At 37.3% G+C, this 22,727-nt stretch overlaps 1 pseudogene; it reads left to right on the forward strand.

The window, feature by feature from the left end:
- The window catches only part of LOC116898362, an 88,094-nt pseudogene extending 66,712 nt beyond the window's left edge, over nucleotides 1-21,382 (forward strand).
- Nucleotides 21,383-22,727: the final 1,345 nt, after the last annotated feature.

Raw genomic sequence — 22,727 nt, forward strand, 5'->3', positions numbered from 1 at the left:
ATCTTAGTCCTATAAGGATATTATCCTTGTCTGAAGAGGAACCAACAGCAAACCTCAACTTCCCTACCCAGTTACAACAATATAAAAAAAAAGATACGATATAGTATAAAGAAGTATACTATCCATGGATACATACCAAAGTAGATGTCATTGTATGGCCCTTTTGACCTCAGATTTACAGCAAATAGACAGTATTTGAGAATGGCAATGTGCCTTGACTATGAGTTATTCTGTGGATTTTTTTAAAGTATGTTAGCCTGCAGAGGCTAACACATCTGTTGTGGAAGTGAATGTAAAAGTAAATGCAAATCGCCTCAGATTATCTAAGTTGAGCTGTGATGCTGGGCGCTTTGAATTGTAAGTTCTTGGGAAGAGGTTGGATGTTTCTATTTTATGTGATCCATCTGCCTCTGCATTTAGGATGCTCTGGTTCTCTAATTATGGAGCTAAACGCTCAACTCCTTGGATGAAGATGATAAATGTCATATAGCCCCTTCATTTTAAAATGCCATATGTTATATTAGTTTTCTTGGGTAATTGAGAACCACTTTAGATTCCCCCAATGTCCAATTTATAGGTTGAATAATATGTGTGAACTTGTAAAGGCTCAATATAAATTTTGTTTGGATGATATGAAAAAAAAAAGAAAAAGTTTTCAGTGTAATGCAAGAGGATATTGAAAATGGCTTAAAACAGAAGGTTCAACTAGAATTGTACTGAACATCATGACCTAAATGTGCGAGGAAGATGATTTTAACATCTAAACCTTCCGCCTCTTAGTCTTTTGACTTTTTCTTTTTTGACTCTGGTTCAACATTCTTTAATTTGGGACATCTTTTCCCACATGTTCTATTTGCCCCTAAAAATTGTTAGATCAAATTCCTCTGTTAATATATTAAATTTCCTTTCCATTGAGTTTGTTAATAGGACAGGATTTCTTTGCAGTGTCTAAGTAAATAAGGCATCTGTTTTTTTTTTTTTTGTTATTGTTTTTTTTTTTTTTTTCGTGTCCACACCATAGGAAGGCAGGGCAACGAGGATTGTGTGTCTGTTTGGATAGTGTCATTAAGATGGGACGGATCTGCCATTTCTTCAATGTTAGGCTAGAGCTTATGGGACTTAAATATTTGTTTAAATAAAATTATCAAGAAGACAAAAGTCTAATTTTTGTATTTTTGCAGCATCTGTAGGACCAACTCAAAATAAAATATAATAATAATTATTCAGAAAAATGTACAAATCACCTTGATATATATCCATATATATCCATATCCATATATGTTAAACTAGGAAATATTGATTGTAGTCAGTTTTATTTCTATGAGAATGATAAAGAATTTGCTAACTTTGCAGTATTTTGAGGAAAAATTAAGTAGAGAAAATATTTTTGTGGCAGAATTTGATTTCAAAATTAGATAATGAAATATCACCACAGCTTAGATTTTTAGAGAAAATATTAAGACACAGAATAATGTGCTTAAGGATCCATGATTAGCACTTAAAAGGTATGTTGTTATCTTTCTGAGACTTATAAGAAAATGAGAGACAGGTGCCTTTGAGTTGTAAGGGAAGTTTCTTGGAGGAGTTGGCATTCAAGCATCAATCCATTAGACTTAACTGTTAGTTATTCAGGGCTTTTTCTGTTGTCTAACACACACACACACACACACACACACACACACACACACACTAAAGGAATGGAGAAAAACATTCTTCTACTATGACCCTTGCATGCATTTTGTCAGGATAGTAGGGAGCAGGGGCTAGACTGTAGCTGAGAACAATTAAAACCATGCTTGAAAATGTACACATTGTCCTGCGAGTAACTGAAATTTCTGAATAGTGAACTTCTATGGCCAGAGTTGAGGAAGGTTAATGAGATAACAATACAAGAAAAAAAGAAAAAAGTATAGAAAGAGAGAGATTAATTGAAATGCCCCAACAAAGAGCAATTTCTGTAACTAAAGCAAAATAATTGCTTGGTGTCCCTATTAAACTCAGGCTTTGAGGTCATTGTGTGCATTTAGCTGAATTCATTCTCCAATTCTTCCAGAAATCAAATTTGTTTTAGTTCTGTGAATATTAAAAGGAGACATGGTCTTTAACATAACTTTGGGGTGAAGCTTTTGGCAATACTACAGTATAAATATTGCATGCACTCTTTGAAATTTGTTGAAACTAATTTAAAGAGAGAATTCTTTAATAGATTGATAGCAGACATTTGATATTTAATTAAACACTTTGTCTTTAAATTCATAATTGAACACTTTCAATCTGATGATATTAATGGCAAGATATGCAGTTTTCTTCCTGGCTTATGAGGAATAATCATGAAATATCAACATAATCATTGGGATTAATTGAGACTCTTAACTAAATAAATCACTCATTGATTTAAACACAATGACTTTATTGAGCTAATGAAAAATACAAGGTCTCCAAAAAAGGATAAGGCAATAATGCATTTAAATGTAAATTATCATCTCTGGATGCAATGAAGTAAATCAAGATTGCATTCAGAAGGAGAATCAAAAATATATGGTATAAAATCTATAATGAAATATTCAAAGTGTGTGGGGTGTTAACAAACACACCTTAGCTTAATATTACAAGCTATTACTCCTTTCATTATCAGGCTATGGTAGAATTAATTATACTGGCACTCAAACCAAGTAAGATAATTAAAGTTTTGTCAAGTTCTTCATTTTGAAGACTGCACGTTCCCAGTCAACTACATAATGTGACTCAGTGCTGAAACACAGAGTTGTGGCTGAAGGAAAGGGAATTAAAAATCTCTAAAAGGATAACTTGGATAAATGTGAGCACACCTACCATGTGTGTAGTGACATGCATGTTTCTGTGTGTTTGTGTACAGAGTAACTAAGTGCATTGAATTTATTAAATTAAAACACTGATATGCTCTTTAGCTATGCTATCAGAAATGTTCTAAGAAACTTTCCTCTTAATCAGTTTCAATTTTCAGACTTGGAATTTTTAAATCAATCTCTCTCTCTCTCTCTCTCTCTCTCTCTCTCTCTCTCTCTCTGTCTGTCGGTCTGTCTGTCTCTCATTTTCTTTATTTCTTTCTCTCATTCTTTTTACTTAAAAAAAATCACAAACAACTCATATGTTACTAAATATAAACTTTTCCAGGCTAGGGTTTTCCTTGTGATCAAAACATTTGGCAGGCTAAAACTGCCACAAGTTCATGATTATCCTAGATTACACAGAGATTAAAAAAAAAAACAAAAAAAGAAAACAAAACCAACCAAACAAACAAAAAAAGTGCAACAGAGCTAGAGAGATGGCACAGTGGTTAAGAGCACTGACTGCTCTTCCAGAGTCCTGAGTTCAAATTCCAGAAACCACATGGTGGCTAATAACCATCTGTAATGGGATCTGATGCCCTCTTCTGGTATGGCTGAATTCAGCTAGTGGACTTATATATAATAAATAAATAAATTTTAAAACAACAACAACAAAGACAAAAGCAAGCAAGCAAACAAACAAACAACAACAACAACAACAACAAAAAACTCAGAGAATGGAAAGGTCTCACATGCTCATGGACAGATTGATAGGCCTCAATGCAATCTCCACTAAAATTTCAACATAATTCTTCAAAGACATGAAAAGAGAAATTCTTAGCTTCATATGGAAAAACAAAAAACCCAGGATAGCCAACACAATTCTCAGCAGTGATATAACAATGAGAATCACCATCCCTGACCTCAACCTGTACTACAAAGCAATAGTGATTAAAACAAAACAAAACAAAACAAAACAAAAAACCACAAAAAAACCCCATGGTATTAGTATAGAAACACACGGGACGATCAGTCAAATAGTATTCAAGATCCAGAAGTTAACCCACACTTGATCTTTGGCAAAGAAACAAAAAACGCACAGTGGAAAACAAGAAAACATCTTCAATAAATGATGCTTTTCTCACTGACAGTTTGTATGTAGAAGAATAAAAATGGATCCACATTTGTTACCTTGCACAAAACTCAAGTGCAAGTGGATCGAGGACCTCAACATAAAGCCAGATATACTGAATCTAATAGAAGAGAAAGTTGGAATGAGCCTCAAACTCTTTGGCAGAGGGAGAAATTTCCTGAAGAGAACATTAATGGCTCAGGCTCTAAGATCAGTAATCAATAAATGGGACCTCATGAAACTTAAAAGCTTCTGTAAGGCAAAAGATTCTCTCAGTAGGACAAATTGTCAACCTACAGATTGGGAAAACGTCTTCAGTAATTTTATATCCCATAGAGGGCTAATATCTAAAATATAAAAAAAACTCAAGAAGTTAACCTCCAAAAACCCAAATAACCCAATTAAAAAATAAGGTACATAGATAAACAGAGAATTCAAAACAAAAGGGCCTCAAATGGCCGAGAAGCACTTAAAGAAATGTTCAAAGTCCTTAGTAATCAGGGAAATGCAATTCAAAATGACACTGCAATTCCACCAAACACCTTTCAGAATTGTTAAGATCAAAAATGCATGTGACAGCCCATGTTGGCGAGGATATGGACAAAGAACACCCCTCTATTGCTGGTTTGATTGCAAGCTAGTGCAACCATGCTGAGAATCAATCTGGAGGTTCCTCAGAAAAGTGGAAATAGTTCTATCTGAAGACCCAACTATACTACCCTCGGATATGTATCCAAAAGATGTACCCATCATATCTCAGGGACAAGTGCTCCACTATGTTCATAGCAGTCTTATTTCTATTAGCCAGAAACTGGAAACAACCCCGATGTCCCTGAGGCTAAGAATAAACACAGAAAGAAGGCTCATTTACTCAATACATTATATGGCTATTAAGAATGAGGATATCATGAGTTTTGCAGGCTAATGGAGAAAACAGAAAAGATCACCCTGAGTGAGGTAACGCAAACCTTAAATAATATACATAGTATGTACTCACTGATTAGTGGATATTATCCAAAAAGTACAGAATACCTAGAATACAATTCACAGACCATAAGAATTAAAACAAGTTGAAAAGCTCAAATGGGGATGTTCCAATTCTACTTAGAAGGGGGAAGGAAATAATCAGAGGGAGGGGGGAAGGAACATGAGTGTGAGAGGGGACTGTGAGGGGAAAAGGGGAACCGGATCAGGTATGCTTGGGACAGGAGAAAAGCCCAGAAGGCCAAGAGAATGAATGGAAATAAGCAGCCAGATTGGAGGGAATGGGGTTTCTCTAGAAAATGCAGGAGACCTGGGAGGTGAGAGACTCTAAGGACTCAATGGGCATGACCTTAGCCAAAATATCCAATATTGGGGAGAGGGATCTAGAAGAATGCACCTGAAGTAAACAGACAGGGACAGAGTAACTAACCCACAGTCAAAATTTCTAACCCAAAACTGTTCCCATCTTAGAGAATTGCAGGGTCAAAAATGGAGAAGATACTGAAGGGAAGGTGGTCCAATGGCATGCCCAAATTTGGATCCGTCTCAGGTCCATCTCATGGGAGGGCACCAAGGCCTGACAATCTTACTGATGCTATGCTGTGCTTACAGATGGCAGCCTAGCACGGCTGTTCTCTGAAAGTCCCTACCAGTAGTCACCTGAGACAGAAGCAGATTCTTACACCCAACCACTGAACTGAAGTCAGGGACCCCTATGGTTCTTACAGGAAGAAGCTGAAGGGGAGTAGACCCCATAGGACGACCAGCAGTGTCAACTTACCCAGACCCCAGGGAGCTCCCAGAGACCGATTCACCAACCAAGAGCATATATGGGCCAGTACAACGTCCCTGGTACAAATGTAGCAGAAGTCTGCCTGTCTGGCCTCAGTGGAAGAAGATGTACTTAATTCTCAAGAGACATGGGGCCCCAGAGAATCCTGTGGTCTAATGTGTGTGTGTGGGGGGGGGGCGTGACACTCTTTTGGAGGAAAGAGGGAGGAGGAATGGGATTAGGTACTGTGAAAGGGGGTGCTGAGAAGTGGGGGAGGGGGCAGCTGAGATGTGAATAAGTAAAATAATAAAAATTGAAGAAAAAGAAAAAGAATGTGTAGGCTAGCAGTGTAACCATGAAGTTTAATTAATGAGGGGAAGAAAGAACAGAGTGTATTTGCAAGACTGAGCCATTTGTTAGCCTCTTACCTGTCTTTCTTATCCCCCGAAGCTCCTGTGAGGGTGTTGGTCAGATATTTCTGCAAACTTCTTAGAGAATCATACATTCTTCAAAGTAAAGCTGCTTGATTATGTTGAAATTCAAGTTCTCGCTAAATATAATTCCCATATTAACATATTTATGCATATCATCCATTATTAACTTCTATGCAATATTAAATATAAACCATTTCCAGGCAGCGTAGCATGAATTAAAATTATTATGAATTCCACCATGCTATTGATTATTGTTCTACATGGTTACACTTTAATATGCATAGTAATGTAAAATAAATATGCTAAAAATCCTTTAATAATGGATTCTATTCCTCTAAAAGTCCTAAGATATATGCTTAAAATTCAAACACTGTGCACTGTCTTTAATGAAGAAGCTTATAAACGGATCTACTAATAAACCATCCTTATAGTATATTTGGTTATCTGTTTTGTTTTATAGTTTCTATGGAATATTTTCCACATTTTTCTTATGTAGGATAGGATGCAATGTATTCTGTTGTTTTCAAATAGTTCATACTTATACTCTGCCAGTTGTATTGGCCACTCTGTAAATACTTAGTGGTTGTCAGCATCAGTACTCAGTGAGACATGATGTTTCCTAAAGAAGTTCAGTAACTTCAGTCAAGATGCTGATGGTAGGATTTGGGAAAATGGTTCTATGCTGCAGAGCAGGTACTTTACCCATAGAAAACCTGAGTATGGAACACAACACTTCAGTGCAGAGGATTCTGTTGTCTCTGGTCTCCCTGGCTAGCACTACTCATATCAAGACACAAAACTTATATACAGATAACAAGAAAGTAAAATAGTACAAAAATATCTGACCTTCTAGAATATATGATTCAACTGGAAAGATCTTGGACAAATAGGAATGCAATATACTAGCTCATGCCTTTCCTTTTTCCTTTTTGATGATTGCTTCCTATCAAATAAAATTAGTTTTAATTATCACAAGTTACATGACGTGTATACTTGTATATTTGTATACAGACATGAAAACAATTTTTATTACTTTGAAAAACAACAAAACATAAAAATTATATTAATCAAAGTTAACTGAGAGCTCAGTAAGATTCAATATTAAGGTCAGATGTCTTTTTATAGTTTTATTATAATTATGAAGGCAGTAGCATTCAGTTTCTAGAATGAAAAAGGGCCAGGTTCTAAATACAATGTTCCTTATTTTTTTTTGCCAGGAAGCAATTTTTATTTCCAAGCTACATTGGTTTGAATTTCATGGTAGCAAATATGGTAATATAGGACTTTCTAAAAAATTAATGGTCCAATGATGTCTCCTAAAATGATGCACTCAAAACAATATTGGTGCATTAAAATAAAGAATTATACAGAAGTTCCGATTCATATTCTCCTAGCATTAATGCAAAAATGAGATGTGATATATTGGCTTGATTCTTTTCCTTTAAAAGTATAAAGAATGGTTACAGAAATTTAACAATAATTTAGCAGATAGGCTCATCCATGTTTTAAGAGATTCAGCCAAGAAAATACAGAGTTTCAAGACAGTTTAATTTCCAGTGATGATACATGACTTTCCTTATTGATGTATATTCCTTAAACTTTAAAAATAAAATTATTACAAATAAAATGTCATACACCAAAACTTAACCAGGCAAGACTACAAAACTGTATAACTTTCTTCCTTCCTTTCTTTCTTTCTTTCTTTCTTTCTTTCTTTCTTTCTTTCTTTCTTTCTTTCCTTTTTCTTTCTTTTACTTTTATAATTTTACAGTCAGGTCATTATCCCCCTCCAGGTCTGCCTTCAGACAATTCCTCATCCAATTCCTCCTCTCCCTCTCTAAGAGGATGTCCCCACCACCCCACAGCCATGTCCCCTCACCAGGCCTCCACACTCCCTGGGGCCTCAGGACTATGGAGGGGTTAGTTGTTTCTTCTGTCACTGAGGCTAGACCAGGCAGTCCTCTGCTGTATACCACACACTCATGGACACTTGCTCTTTGACAAAGAAGCCAAAAATACACAATGGAAAAATGAAAACATCTTTAATAAATGGGGGCTGATTGGCTTGTATGAAAAATGAAAATAGATCCATATTTATCAACATACACAAATCTCAAGTCCAAGTAGATCAAGGATCTCAATATAAAACCTGATATACTGAACCTTTTAGAAGAGAAAGCAGGTAAGAACCTCCAACTCATTGGCATGGGAGGGGGAGTTCCTAAACATAACTTTAATGGCTCAGGCTCTAAGATCAAGAATTGATAAAGAGGCCTCATGAAACTGCTAAGCTTCTATAAGGCAAAGGTCATAGTCAATAGGACAAATCAGCAACCTACTGATTGGGAAAAAAATCTTCACTAACCTCACATCTGATGGAGCGTTAATATACAAAAAATATAAAGAATTCAAGAATCTAAACTCCCCTCCCAAAAAAAAAAACCAAACAGTATAATAGAAAATTGGGATATAGAGCTAAACAGAGAATTCATAACAGTAATCTTGAATGGCTGAGAAGCATTTAAAGAAATGTTCAAAGTCCTTAGCAATCAGGCAAATGCAAATCAAAATGAATCTGAGACTCCAAGTTACACCAATCAGAAAGTCTAAGATCAAAAATTCAGGTGACAACACATGTTGGCCAGGATGTGGATAAAGAGGTACACTCCTCCTTTGCTGGTAGGGTTGCAAACTCATCACAGCACCCTGGAATCAATCTAGAGATTCCCCAGAATATTGGAATAGATCTACCTGAAGACCCAACTATACCACTCTCGGGTATATGCCCAAAAGATGCACACTGTACCGCAGGAACACATACTTCATTATGTTCATAGCAGCCATATTTGTGATAGCCAGAAGCTGGAAACTACCCAGATGTCTCACAAGAACAAAAGAATAGATAAAGAAAATGTGATTCATATACACAATGAAATAGTACTCAGCTATTAAGAACGAGGACATCATGAGTTTTGCAGGCAAATTGATGAAACTAGAAAATATCATTCTGAATGAGGTAACACAGACCCCAAAGGACATGTATAGCATGTACTCACTAATAAGTTTATATTAGCCAAAAATGTACAGAAAAACCACTGAACTCAAAAAGTTTAGGGGTTGGGGATTTGCTCAGTGGTAGAGCACTTGCCTGCAAGCACAAGGCCCTGGGTTCCCCAGCTCGAAAAAAAAAAAAAAAAAAAGTTTAACAAAGCGGAAGGGCCCAGTGATGATGCTTCAATCCCACTTGGGAGGGAGAAGAGAACAATCATGGTGGGCAGAGAGGGGGAGGGACCAGAGTGGACAGGAGAGGGAGAGGGACATGGGTGGGACAGGAGAGGGGGAGGTGAAAGGCGATTGTGATCAGATATTGGGGGTGGGAAGAGAAGAGAATCCTTGAGGGCCAGTCAAGTGAATGGAAATTTGCAACTTCGGCAATTGCGGGATGGACTCTAGAATGTACCAGAGAAGTGGAAGGGGGAAGGCTCTCAGGAATCAAAGGGAGAGACCTCCAGTAGAAAGACAGGGCATCAAGTAGAGAGATGGGATTGCAACCCATAGTCAAAAACTCTGAATCGGAAGAAGCTGAGGAGGAGGGAAATACCATAGGAGGACCAGCAGTCTCAACTAACCTGGACCCCTGAGATCTCTCAGACACTGAACCACCAACCAGGAAGCATACAGAGCTGGTCCAAGGTCCCAGACACATATATAGCAGAGAACGACCTATATGAACTTTTATAGAATTAGAGTTGACATTTGAAACGAAATATGTATTCTTCAACTTAAGTCTTAGTTTCAGTATCAATTATACTATATGTAAAACTCCTTCTAAGGAAGAAATAAAAAAGAGAAACAAACAAATCCATTATTGAATTAGAACTAGACATCTGTTCAGACGTGTTACATTTTAACAATGATTATACCTGATTACTGCATGAAAACTTACTTTTTGGTTGTTGAGGATATTTATCTCTTCTCTCTCCTCTCCTCTCCTCCATCCCTCTCACCTCCCCTGCCTCATTTCTTCTTCCTTCCTTTTCCCTCTCCCTCAGTTCTTTTCTTTCCCTCCCCATCTTGTTTTTCAGATTTTTGACCTTAGCAATAGCTATGATTCAATTATAAATTACCTGTGAAGTTTGTAAATCTGAAAATAACCAGTTTTTCTCTTCATAATTTTACTCTATCCAACTCTGCTCATACTTCTAGAACTTTGGCCTACTTACATATTTTTCCTTAGTTTGAATAGAACTCATAAGCTAGTGGATGTCTCATGTTAAAGATAGAAGGATATCCTATGTGTTATATTTAATCAGGGTTTAAGTATAGGCAGAAAACATGCTAAGATGAAGCCTAATTTACCTTATCAATACCTCTCCTATCTCTACCTATATAATGTATTCCACCCTACACAATGAAGTCTTCAGCCCTATATTTTAATCCCAATAATTCACAAAGTCTAGTTTTGTAGATTAGGTAGTCTCTCTCTTCTATTTTCCCCTCAAACCCATCTCTTGTGTTTTGCTTCACTTTTTCTTTACCTGTTGATAGATATTTAAAAACCTTGCTCTGTCAATATAATATCATCCATATGTATGTGTTTTCAGGGTGGACCATTTGAGATTGAATAACTAATTGACGTGCTTACCCTGAGGAGAAAATGTTTCCTGATATTAACACCCTTTATTTGCCTTTAGTTATTTGCCAAGGAGAGAGGGTTGTGAACTCTCCCATTATAAGTTAGTATGTCTGTTAGTGATGTTCTTATTCAGGTTATGTCCAGGCAGCAATGTTACTGAGGCCTTATGGGAATAGCCTCCCTGGTATTTTTGAGAGACACAAAATCCCAGAATACTCCTGTTTTACACACTCTTGATCTTCCCCCACTTCTACTGCAATCATGCCCGAATGTTTAGGGTAGGAGTTGACCAATCGTAGTGTTCTGCAAATGTCCTCCTCTGCTGCAAAGAGAAGTTTTCTTGATAAAAATTCTACCTGTTAGTATAAGAATAATATTTGGAATATAGTTAGGGGTTTTCCCAGTTTAGTAAAGTAGCAGTTTTAGGTTCTCTTCTAGGAACTATGACTACACTAATTCTGGGAAGTTTGCTAGATTCCCAGTATCAGGCATACTTTTTTGCATTTTGAGCAGACTTTTAGTCAAATTGGAGAACTCTTTGTTATGACCAAGGTGCATGTGTCGCTATTAAATTCTTAAGATTATCAACTTATGATAATCATTATTGTCATTAATGGGCATAACTGAGTATGAATGCTGGGTACTTCTTACATCTAGAAACCTGTATGGTACCTTTTGGAACTATGAAACCTAGTAAGTAAAATCTAGTCTGTTAAAAAAAAAAGTCCTTCAGAACAGGTACAGTTCAGGGTTTTCTGGTTCCTGTGTCTGAAGGGTCTGGTGTCTTCAGCAGTAGGCCCTCACTTCTGGGAACCAAATAAGGGCAATTGCAACAGCCTACAATGTTGTGAGACTCTCTTCGAGAACCCTTTGAAACAACTCAAATGAGTGTATCTCATGGCATTGTTGGGGTTTTTTGTTTGGGGTCTCTTGGAGAAAGCATTGTCAGCATAGATGGAATGTGTATTTTTTAATGTGTTTGTTTGTATACAGGACATGTGTATAAAGAATTATATGTATTATAAGTATTCTTCAATAGATTTATTGACTGTCTAGTTAACAGTATGGATTCCTTATAACTTTTTCAGACATCATTACTATTAATTTATATTATATCCTTCTGTATTTATTTCACACTCCCCTTATTAATTAAGGCTTCCACGTTTCTATCAGTTTCCCCATCAGATTACTTTACCCACCTCTTCACCTCTCTATTTTCCTCCACCCACTCCATGGTGGTCTCTTTTTACTTGTCTATTTTTGTAACTAATGTAAGTTACATACTCAGATCAGAAGATTTGGAAGTAGAATCTTCAGATGTATGAGAACATTTGGCATTTGTATTTCTGGATCTGGGTTACCTTGCTCAATATAATCCTTTCTATTCCATCTACTTAACTGCAAATTTAATGATTTCACTTTTCTTTCTAGCAGAATAATGTCTCGTATTGTACAAATGCCCAATCTTCATTATATATTCACTGGTCGAAGGACATTCAGGTTCCTTCTATGACTAGAACAACACAGAAAATGGCTTCGCAGTATCTGTGGAGTAGGTGTTAAGTCTTTTAGACATACGGTAAGGATATACAGGTCATATGGGAGATTTGTTTTTAGTTTGTTGGGACTTCTCCATAGTAATTTCTTAAGTGACCTGTCAGTTTGCAGTCCTACTACCAGTAAATGAGGGGAAACATGTTACCATGTCTTCTCCAGCATTTGCCGTTGGCTGTTGGTATACATTTAAAAGTCTTTTACAATTCAACTATTCTTTTGAGGGTTTTCTGAGTACATAGCGTATGTGTGTGTTTGTGTGTAGGAAGGTGTGATTCTGTAAGATCAGAAGACAACTGCAATTGTTTCCTTAGAAAATATCATACAAATATAAAACTTAATTAATAGGCTAGACTGGGCAGTGAGCGTCCTGTAATGCACTCCCTGTGCTGTGATTTTGATCACGTGCTCTACCTGGTATACTTATGTGCATTCTGAGGTGAACACTTTTTGGATTGAGTCATCTCCCCAGCTCCTTGTTGTAATTTATACCATGTAATTTTGTCATGGATCTGGGCCAGCTTCTGTCTTTAACAGCTTACAATTTCTTTTTATATAGTAGAAAGTAATTACATCACTTCCCCTCTTTCCTCTCTTCTCTGCAGCTATCTTCAAGTTTCATCCTTCTGACCCCTATCCACTGCTTCACCCCTCACGCACCGGCCATCACTCTGAAATTAAAAGCCTCTTCTTTGATGATGATGATTTTCAATCTTTTTTATCTTGTTTTTTTGTTTGTTTGGTTGGTTGGTTGGTTGGTTGAGACAGAGTTTCACCTTGTAGCCCTGGTTGCCCTAGAACTCACTCTGTAGACCATACCCAGAACTCAGAGATCAACCTGTCTTTACCTCCCACCCGTTTAGTCTTCAGTCTCCACCTGCTGACTTTTTTGATTATTATTGTTACACACACACACACACACACACACACACACACACACACAGAGAGAGAGACAGAGAGACAGAGACAGAGAGAGAGACAGAAAGAGAGACAGACAAAGAAACAGAGAGAGACAGAGAGAGATAGAGACAGTGACAGAGACAGAAAGACAGACAGAGACAGAGACAGAGACTCAGAGAGGCAGTTTCACCATAGAGACACACATAGACATAGTTTTCCTTTAAGAAATCAAGGCAAATTTCTTACCTTTTACATTCGTTTGTGCCTACTCTTTGTAAACAATTACTCTTCTCTTTCTAATTACAACTCATCAAAAGAATATGTAAAACCCTTGATTTTAAATGTCTGGTCCAAGTTCAGTTACCTACTTAATTCTGAGGAACTGCCCGGACACAGATGGCACGTTAATTTTACTAAGCAATACCAGGGTACTATTAAGATATTCTTAGGATAATTTTTTTTAAATGAGGCAGTAAGCTAAAATCTCAGTGTACCATGTGAAAATACATTAATGTAACAAGGCCTTTGGAGTCTATTTTAAAACTGTATCCATTTATAAAGGGGCCGCTGAACAGACAGGAAAGTAAAAAATGCCCCCAAGCATCCAGAGATAAAACTAAGATTAAATATCAATTATTATGTTTAAATAAGTAGCTGCACCACAAAATAATTCGAAACTTCAGATTATGTATAACAGTTTTAAAATGTTTAGTCATATTTTCAAAAATAATATTTTGAATCGCTGTTAATAAATGCTTTGGGTAAGGCAAAAATAGCATTGTTTTTCACATGTATTCATTATTAAAATTTTTTTCAATGAGTAGTCAGGGTAGAGACTTCATGGATACCCTGTAGCAGCAAGAAAAATTGCCCAAAGACAAAAGACATCCCGCTTTTTCATTTTGTAGACATCTCTGCTTGAAAACCCTTGGTTACGTGGTCTTTATTAAAGCAAGTCATAAATTATTTAACTGAGAAACATTAACTATGTACATCGGTGTAGGGAGTACTGTGTGAATCTGCAATACAGGTATACACTATGCAACAATCAACTGTGTCCTGCTCTTCTGATCAACATAATGACAAGAATTAATTCTTCCATAATATACAGCTTTCATTTCTGTCCAGTACTTACACCTAAATGAATTATTTATTACTTTCTGTGTATTGGCGTGTGTGTGTGTGTGTGTGTGTGTGTGTGTGTGTGTGTTTTCTTAGTGTATAAGTGACCATGGACATACATATGAGTGTGTGCACACATGGAGGTAAGAGGTTGATTCAAGTAATCAATCGTTCTTTCCATGGAATTATTGGAAAGAAGCTCTGAACCTGGGGCTCAGCGACTATCCACGGTTCTCAATCTTATTGTTTCTATCTCTGAGCACCGGAATTACAGAGACACCGGTGCACATCTGGCTTTGTATGGTGTTTTCAGCTTCACTCTGTATGCATATGCTATTATCTCTGTTTTCTTGTTTAATAAAGCTACTCGTCATTGTCTTTTGTGATACACCCAAATCATGGCATTTTAACATGATAGATTGCAAAAAGCAATATTTTCTGGCTTATTGTTATATCCACAACAGACTCACCTACACTCAAACTTGCTGCATGAATCTGCTACAAGTTTGTGCCTTCGAGCCATGACAGGAAAGTCACACACACGAATGTCAACAACATGGACACATAACAACACTCCATCAGATCATTTCCCACAAATGAAGTTACAGTGTAGATGAGAAAATGCTCACCAAGACCTGACCCTTATAGGAAGAACTACAAGCAATTAGGAGCTTCTGAAAGAGGGAAAATTAGTCTTCCCTGGTATTGGACCCCTTATTGGTGATGTAATACCAAGTGGCCAACTCTGGAAACGTACACATATATGTAATACATGAATTCAGCAGGTTGTATCTATATGTTTATTTATTTACATAAAATCAGGAGAGAGGCATGGGCAAGGAAGTAGAGGTGAAAGTAGAAAAAGGGAAAAGGATGATGATATAATTATACTTTAATTAAATTAAGGAAAATATGTCCTGTTTTCTAATAAAGTCACATTCTAAGGTACACAGAATATCGTAATATTTTTGGAAAGAAAGGTGACATAGTTCAGAGAATAACCAAAATTATTTGAACTTAAAAGTTTACTAAATATCATAAATATATGGATAATCACTTATAATGTCACATCTACATATATATGTATGTATATGCATATATATGCCACCACAAAGTGTATCTATGCTACAAGTAATTATATACATATGATATATACATATGTGACTTTTTGTTTTCTATACATATTTATTCTCTAATGTATAAGTACTGGATATTTCTTCATTTATAAAAATTCTGATAACACCTTTTTCTTTCACAAAAGCTATCAATAACTTAAAAAAATCTACTCAGTGTCAAGAAACTTATGTAAGTACATTTTCTCTTAAAAATTTCATTTTTATTATTATTTATTAATTTTTTATTATTGTTATGTTCATTTATGGGTGGAGAAGATCGTTCCACACTACACTTATATGGTAGTCTTGAGATACCTTTCAGGAATAAGTTATTTTGTTGTCTGGGGTGCAGAGATTTAGGGAAATTAGGTCATCAGGCTTGAGGGCAAATACCTTTACCTGTTCATCCATCTCAATGGTTGTATTACTTTTATATTAACCTACATGATTTATTCATTCAGTGCACAGTGATGTCACAAGTCTTACTCCTTCTTCCAGAAGGTTTTAAAAGTAGAACAGTAATCTATTATTGTAACATTGCTGGAGCACTGGAGTGACATAATGTCTAATAATGCATTTACAAAAATAGCATCCATGAGAAAGAGGAACCTGCATTTAAATGACTTAGAGGAAAAATATTATTCTTACATGAATGTGACTGACATTTTATATATTATTTATTTAGCACTAGGTTTTTGCAAAAAAGTGGAGGTCATTAACTGGCATAGTTATATAACTTAGTAAATGGAAGCTCATAGTATTTCATTTGAAGTTTTTTTAGTAATATAAACAATGAAACACAAAGGCGAGCAAGCAAAATGGAACATCAAGTCCTAAGTACTTTAAATAGAATTATGCCTTTCTTTAGTAATATGTGAAGGGTATTTTAGACAATACAAGGTCTATGAAATGTTGTAACATGCAGGGTTTTCCAGTAAGGTGCAGAGTCAAAGCTTGCTAGAGTCTTCATTTACAATTCCAGACATTTATTTCCTCTAGGATTTATTAAAATCAAAATTTGAATCCATTACTCCAACAACTCAAAGACGGTCCTGAGCTATACTGTCTGACGGCAATATTGCCAGTGTGTAAAACCCAACATGAAGCTGTCCGTGCTGATTGGGCTTCTGTTGCTTTATACAGAATAAATGTCGAGCCTTAGATTTATCTTCTTATTGTAGAACTGGATTATGGAAAAGTAAGTAATAGATAACAGAAAATCTAGAAAAGTAGGTTCCTTCTGTAATTTGATTTTTATTTGGTTCCACAAAAAAAAAAAAATGAGTTTTCTACACCTCATTGTGAATGTCACGCACATAATACAAGTACCAGATATCTGTAGGCCAACACCGTCAAAGAAAATATCATTTGTAATTATTATCTTAGCATTGTATCTATATTTATAATTGGGAGAGTTCTGTACATAGGAAGCATAGCCAACCACCTAGAAATAATTAGAAAGGAAAAACCCAACTATAAAACAAGTAAATAATGTGATTCAGGACAGTTCAGATTATTTATTCTTTCTATCTTCAAAATATTAAATATATATTACAAAGGTTAGATCCACAATTTCCTAGAGCAACATTTTTTCCAGTAAGTACTGGTTAAGGTGGAAAATGGGCAGTAGCTCTGATTATGATCCCATGCAGAACTTCTTATGTAGACAAAGATTTCTTTTTCTTCTTCATTGGAATATTTCCCTTGTTTCACTAGAATCTTTTGCCTCATTAATACTTTCTAAATCAAGTTTTGTTTCTTTTAGAGAAACCGAATTGAACCTATAGACTCACTTTTATTTTTGTTTAATGCAAGAAAAACACGTTTAAATATTTGGTACCCTAGAGAATATTTCATCCTGGTAAAATGGCCTGAATCATTTTCTTACATTTTGTCTTCCTAGTAACATCTAGATATTATCCAGCTAGCCATGTGCTTATAAGAGAGGTATGAGTCATAGAAATAGGTTCATTATTCATTTTAATATTAGGGTTATACATTGCTGCATAAATTATCTGGTTTTACATGTAATTGTTAGTTTATTCTTTTATATAATTTTAATTATAAAATCCCTACATCATTTCTAAAAGATGATTTAATCATACTTGACTCTGGAAGTCACCAGGGTAATTTTGATTATCTTTGAACATTTTATCCTACCCAACTGAGGCATAGCTTGGACTTGTTTATGGAGTCATCTCATCAGGGACGAGGAATGTGTGGGCTAGAATGGGCTAGCATCTGTGGTTCATCTCTTAAGGTTTTATATTTATCATTGCTATCCACTTAATTTGGATTTTTAGAATAAACACTCTAAGGTCCATGATCAGTTTCAATGTTCAAAGCCTACACACAGACCTTCTTTTTTCTCTTTCTTTCTTTCTTTCTTTCTTTCTTTCTTTCTTTCTTTCTTTCTTTCTTCCTTTCTTCTTTCTTTCTTTTTTGTTTTTGCTTCTATCTTTTTTTAATTGGATATATTTTTTTTTTACATTTCAAAGGTTGTCCTGCTCCCTGACATTCCCTACACTGGGGGGGTCCAGCCTTGGCAGGACCAAGAGCCTCTCCTCTCATTGATGCCCAACAAGGCCATTCTCTGCTACACATGCAGCTGGAGCCATGGGTCAGTCCATGTGTAATCTTTGGGTAGTGGAAGACTCAACTGAAGCTAACAAAACCTTGTGGAGACTTTTAATTAAAAGCAATATTACCATGCTGCTAAGTCACTTTCCTTCTATCCAATAGTAAAAGCTCCAGCAACAAAAGGATTCATCATTCTTTCTTGATAATTAATGAAGCTTTCGTGAGAAAATATTGTCTGCTATGACACAAGAGCAGGAAGGAATACAGATACACCAGAGTTCATTCTCTGGGTTTCTTCTTGCTATTTCTATGTCAATCATCATAGATTATCATAGGACACCATGGCAACCAAGTTCTCATATCCTGAAAATAAAGATGCCTTTTATCTGAGAGCACTGCACTCCGGTTGATGAAGACCTGGAAGAGTGTATATAGCTTTGCAGCTTTTAGCACTATTGATTGCCCACAAAGTCTCTGTAAATATTTCTATTCTTCTATTTCAGAAAGTATGCTGTGTGTCTTAGATAGGGCTTCTCTTGCTGTGAGGAGACACCATGACCACAACAACTTTTGTAAAGAAAAGTATTTAATTGAGGCTGGCTTACAATTCAGAGGCTTAGTTCACTGTCATCACAGCAGGAATTGTGACAGCACAGAGGCCGATGTGCCGGAGAGGTAGCTGAGAGTTCTGTATCTGGATGAGCCGGTTGCCTGCTCCGGTGAAAGTGACACTGGGTCTGGCTTGAGCTCTGAAACCTCAAAGCCCACCCAAAGTGGCACACTTCCTCCCTGAGGCTCACACCTCCCATTCCATATGGATCCAGGAGGGACCATTCTTATTAAAATGCCATACCTTGATAGTCTCATTACAAAACATAGCTCTCTCAGGAACTGTGAGATAGCAAATGGAACATTGCACTGTATAGATAAATTTGCCAGTATCTTTGAATTAGTGAGTCACATTTTATTATAATTGGCCTATTATTTATTAATGTCCACAGTTCACACTAGGACATACTGCTCATAGTGTTCAAATTTAAAAATAATATAAATGAGATGTAAACATCATGAGTTCCAAAATCTCAAATTCCTTCCTTCTATCCATTTGTATCCATCATTTTTCACTACTAAGGGTTTGGTAACTACAGACTTTACTGTGTACAGTTTTGCCTTTTACAGAATATTGCATCATTCATTTTCCCCTCTTTTTAACTGACAGTCTTGTTAGTGGCTTCAGAGAAATCTTGTAGGTTATTACAGTTTACAGAATTAGTTCCTAAATGTTATAAATCATAAGAGAAGCTTTCTTTTATACAAGAAAGTATTTACCACGTGAGATCTATTTCACTATTGTAACAGAATCAAGGGCCAGATTGTCTCAACACATAAAGGGCATTTTTAGAAAGCTTCAGAATTCGAATCTGATCCCTGAGACACACATGGTGGACAGAGATTTTACCCTAGCAAGTTGTCCTCTGACATCCACATTTACATCTTGACCCATACTCATATTTCATCAAACACCCAACATAAAATAAAAGAAGTGCATGAAAAATATTTCTATTGGATAGTTTATCTATTTATATTTCAAATGTTATCCTTTTTCCTGGTCTCCCCTCTACCATCCCCAGTCCCCCTGCTTCTATGAGGATGCTCCCCCTCCCACCCACCCACTTCCAACTCAACACCATGGCATTCCCCTTCACTGTGGAAATGAGCCTTCACAGGACCAAGGGCCTCTCCTCCTATTGATGCTAGATAATTCCATCCTCTGCTACATATGTGGCTGGAGCCATGGGTCCCTCCACGTTTACTCTTTGGTTAGTGGTTTAGTCTCTGAGAGCTCTGGGGTACCTGGTTGGTTGATATTGTTGTTCTTCCTATGGGGTTGCAAACCCCTTCAGCTACTTCGGTCCTTTCTCTAACTCCTCCATTAAAAGCATTATTTCAAATATATTAAGAGCCTAAGTTGCTATTATACATAAAGCAAATGCTTAAATAATCACATATATAATGTCCTGAGTATATAAAATACATTGAAACATTGAGAATCCAGTATACTGAAAATTATAGGGAAAATATTTTGAAAATATACAAAGGAGATTATGGAACACATGCTTTAAAATTAATAACTAATTTTCTATAATCTGTCTAATGAATTTCTTTCATTAAAAATATACTAGATATATCCTTCTGCAGTAGATATCAGTAACATATAACTTCTGGAGCTAGGTGACCTTACAATAAAAACCTCAAACTCAATTTACTTAAAAATCTTATTTACAAATAATATTAATAGCTTTAAGTATTAGACTATTATAAAAATAATATTTGTTATAAGAATAAGCTTTTTCTATTTTACTTCTATTGCTTTTGGATAATACTTTTAGCTGGGTACAGCAGCACTAAGTGATAGGATTAACTACAAGTTTTTTTTCTTTATAAAATACATACTTTAAAATAATTATTTTCGTCCCCGCCCGCCGGTGTCGCAGGGAAGCCTGGCGGAGCAGGCTCGGCCACATCGCGGCCGCGCGGGCACAGTCGCCCAGCCGAGTGCGGACCGTGCGCCCTTTGTCCGGTGGCAGCTGGTCTCTTGGTCGCCGCCCGCTTCAAAGGCCGGCCGGCGCTGCCCTCCGCTTACCGCCTCGCCGGGAGCGCGGGGGGCGCGGCGCGCAGGCCCGGGGGTGTCCGGGGTCGGGGGCGCGCAGGCGGCGCCGAGGGACGCGGCGTCAAGTGCGTGCTGGTCGGCGACGGCGCGGTGGGCAAGACCAGCCTGGTGGTCAGCTATACCACCAACGGCTACCCCACCGAGTACATCCCCACGGCCTTCGACAACTTCTCGGCCGTGGTGTCCGTAGATGGGCGGCCTGTGAGACTCCAGCTCTGTGACACTGCAGGACAGGATGAGTTTGACAAGCTGAGGCCCCTCTGCTACACCAACACGGACATCTTCCTGCTGTGTTTCAGCGTGGTAAGCCCCACATCCTTCCAGAACGTGGGCGAGAAGTGGGTTCCGGAGATCCGACGTCACTGCCCTAAAGGCCCCATCATCCTGGTCGGGACACAGTCGGACCTCAGGGAAGATGTCAAAGTGCTCATCGAACTGGACAAGTGCAAAGAAACCCGGTGCGGAAGGCCTGTGCCGAGGAAGTCAAAGCCGTCTCCTACATTGAATGCTCAGCCTTGACTCAGAAAAACCTCAAGGAGGTTTTTCGGCGCTGCCATTGTTGCTGGTATCAGCACTCAGACTCCAGCAGCAGCCAAAGAAGTCTAAAAAGCAGGACCCCGGATAAGGTGGGACCTGTCCAAGTCTTAGTGGAGGAAATATTGCTGCCTGGCCTGACTCTTCTCAAACGGCTGGTGTTTAGCTGCAACAGCTCTTCGATGTGGCTGTGGTCATGGGATGAGCCCTCCAAGCATCCTCTTCCGCCTCAACTTCCTGTGTGTGAGCCCAGGTTGAGATTCATATGCAAAATACGTTTTAAAAATTATGAAAGTTAAGATTTTTTTTTTTCCTCGTAAGTCTGAGAACTTAGAGCTCTGGATTACCTTATATTTCATATGAAAAGGGCTCTTCAAAGCGGGGGTGTCAGCATGAAGTCCTGTTGCATTGTTCAGGACAAAGGAGAACGGGGCCTTCTCCTGATTAAGGGCTACTGAGTGCTCAGTGGGATGCATGCGCATCAGACTTCAAGAGAGTGGGTGCAGTTTGAAACCACACAAACCAACCATCCCCAGTTTAAGAAGAGCAAACATTTGAAAACAGCAGGGGCTTCTGCTTACAAAACCGTGCTCATCCCTTCTGTTTACTCAGATTCACTTAGGATTTTAAAACAACCAAAACATCCCACAGCCTACTGGCATTGTGTTGACAAACATAACCTCACATCCAAATATGAATACAACAGGAAGCAATAATCACTATTCCTTAATATCTCTCAACATCAATGGCCTCAACTCCCCAATAAAAAGACATAGATTAACAAACTGGATACGCAACGAGGACCCTGCATTCTGCTGCCTACAGGAAACACACCTCAGTGACAAAGACAGACACTACCTCAGAGTGAAAGGCTGGGAAACAACTTTCCAAGCAAATGGTCGGAAGAAGCAAGCTGGAGTAGCCATTCTAATATCAAATAAAGTCAATTTTCAACTAAAAGTCATCAAAAAAGATAAGGAAGGACACTTCATATTCATCAAAGGAAAAATCCACCAAGATGAACTCTCAATCCTAAATATCTATGCCCCAAATACAAGGGCACCTACATACGTAAAAGAAACCTTACTAAAGCTTAAAACACACATTACACCTCACACAATAATAGTAGGAGATTTCAACACCCCACTCTCATCAATGGACAGATCATGGAAACAGAAATTAAACAGAGACGTAGAAAGACTAAGAGAAGTCATGAGCCAAATGGACTTAACAGATATTTATAGAACATTCTATCCTAAAGCAAAAGGATATACCTTCTTCTCAGCTCCTCATGGTACTTTCTCCAAAATTGACCATATAATTGGTCAAAAAATGGGCCTCAACAGGTACAGAAAGATAGAAATAATCCCATGCGTGCTATCAGACCACCACGGCCTAAAACTGGTCTTCAATAACAATAAGGGAAGAATGCCCACATATACGTGGAAATTGAACAATGCTCTACTCAATGATAACCTGGTCAAGG

Source organism: Rattus rattus, chromosome 4 (genome assembly GCF_011064425.1).
Source record: "Rattus rattus isolate New Zealand chromosome 4, Rrattus_CSIRO_v1, whole genome shotgun sequence".
NCBI classification, from domain to species: Eukaryota; Metazoa; Chordata; class Mammalia; order Rodentia; family Muridae; genus Rattus; species Rattus rattus.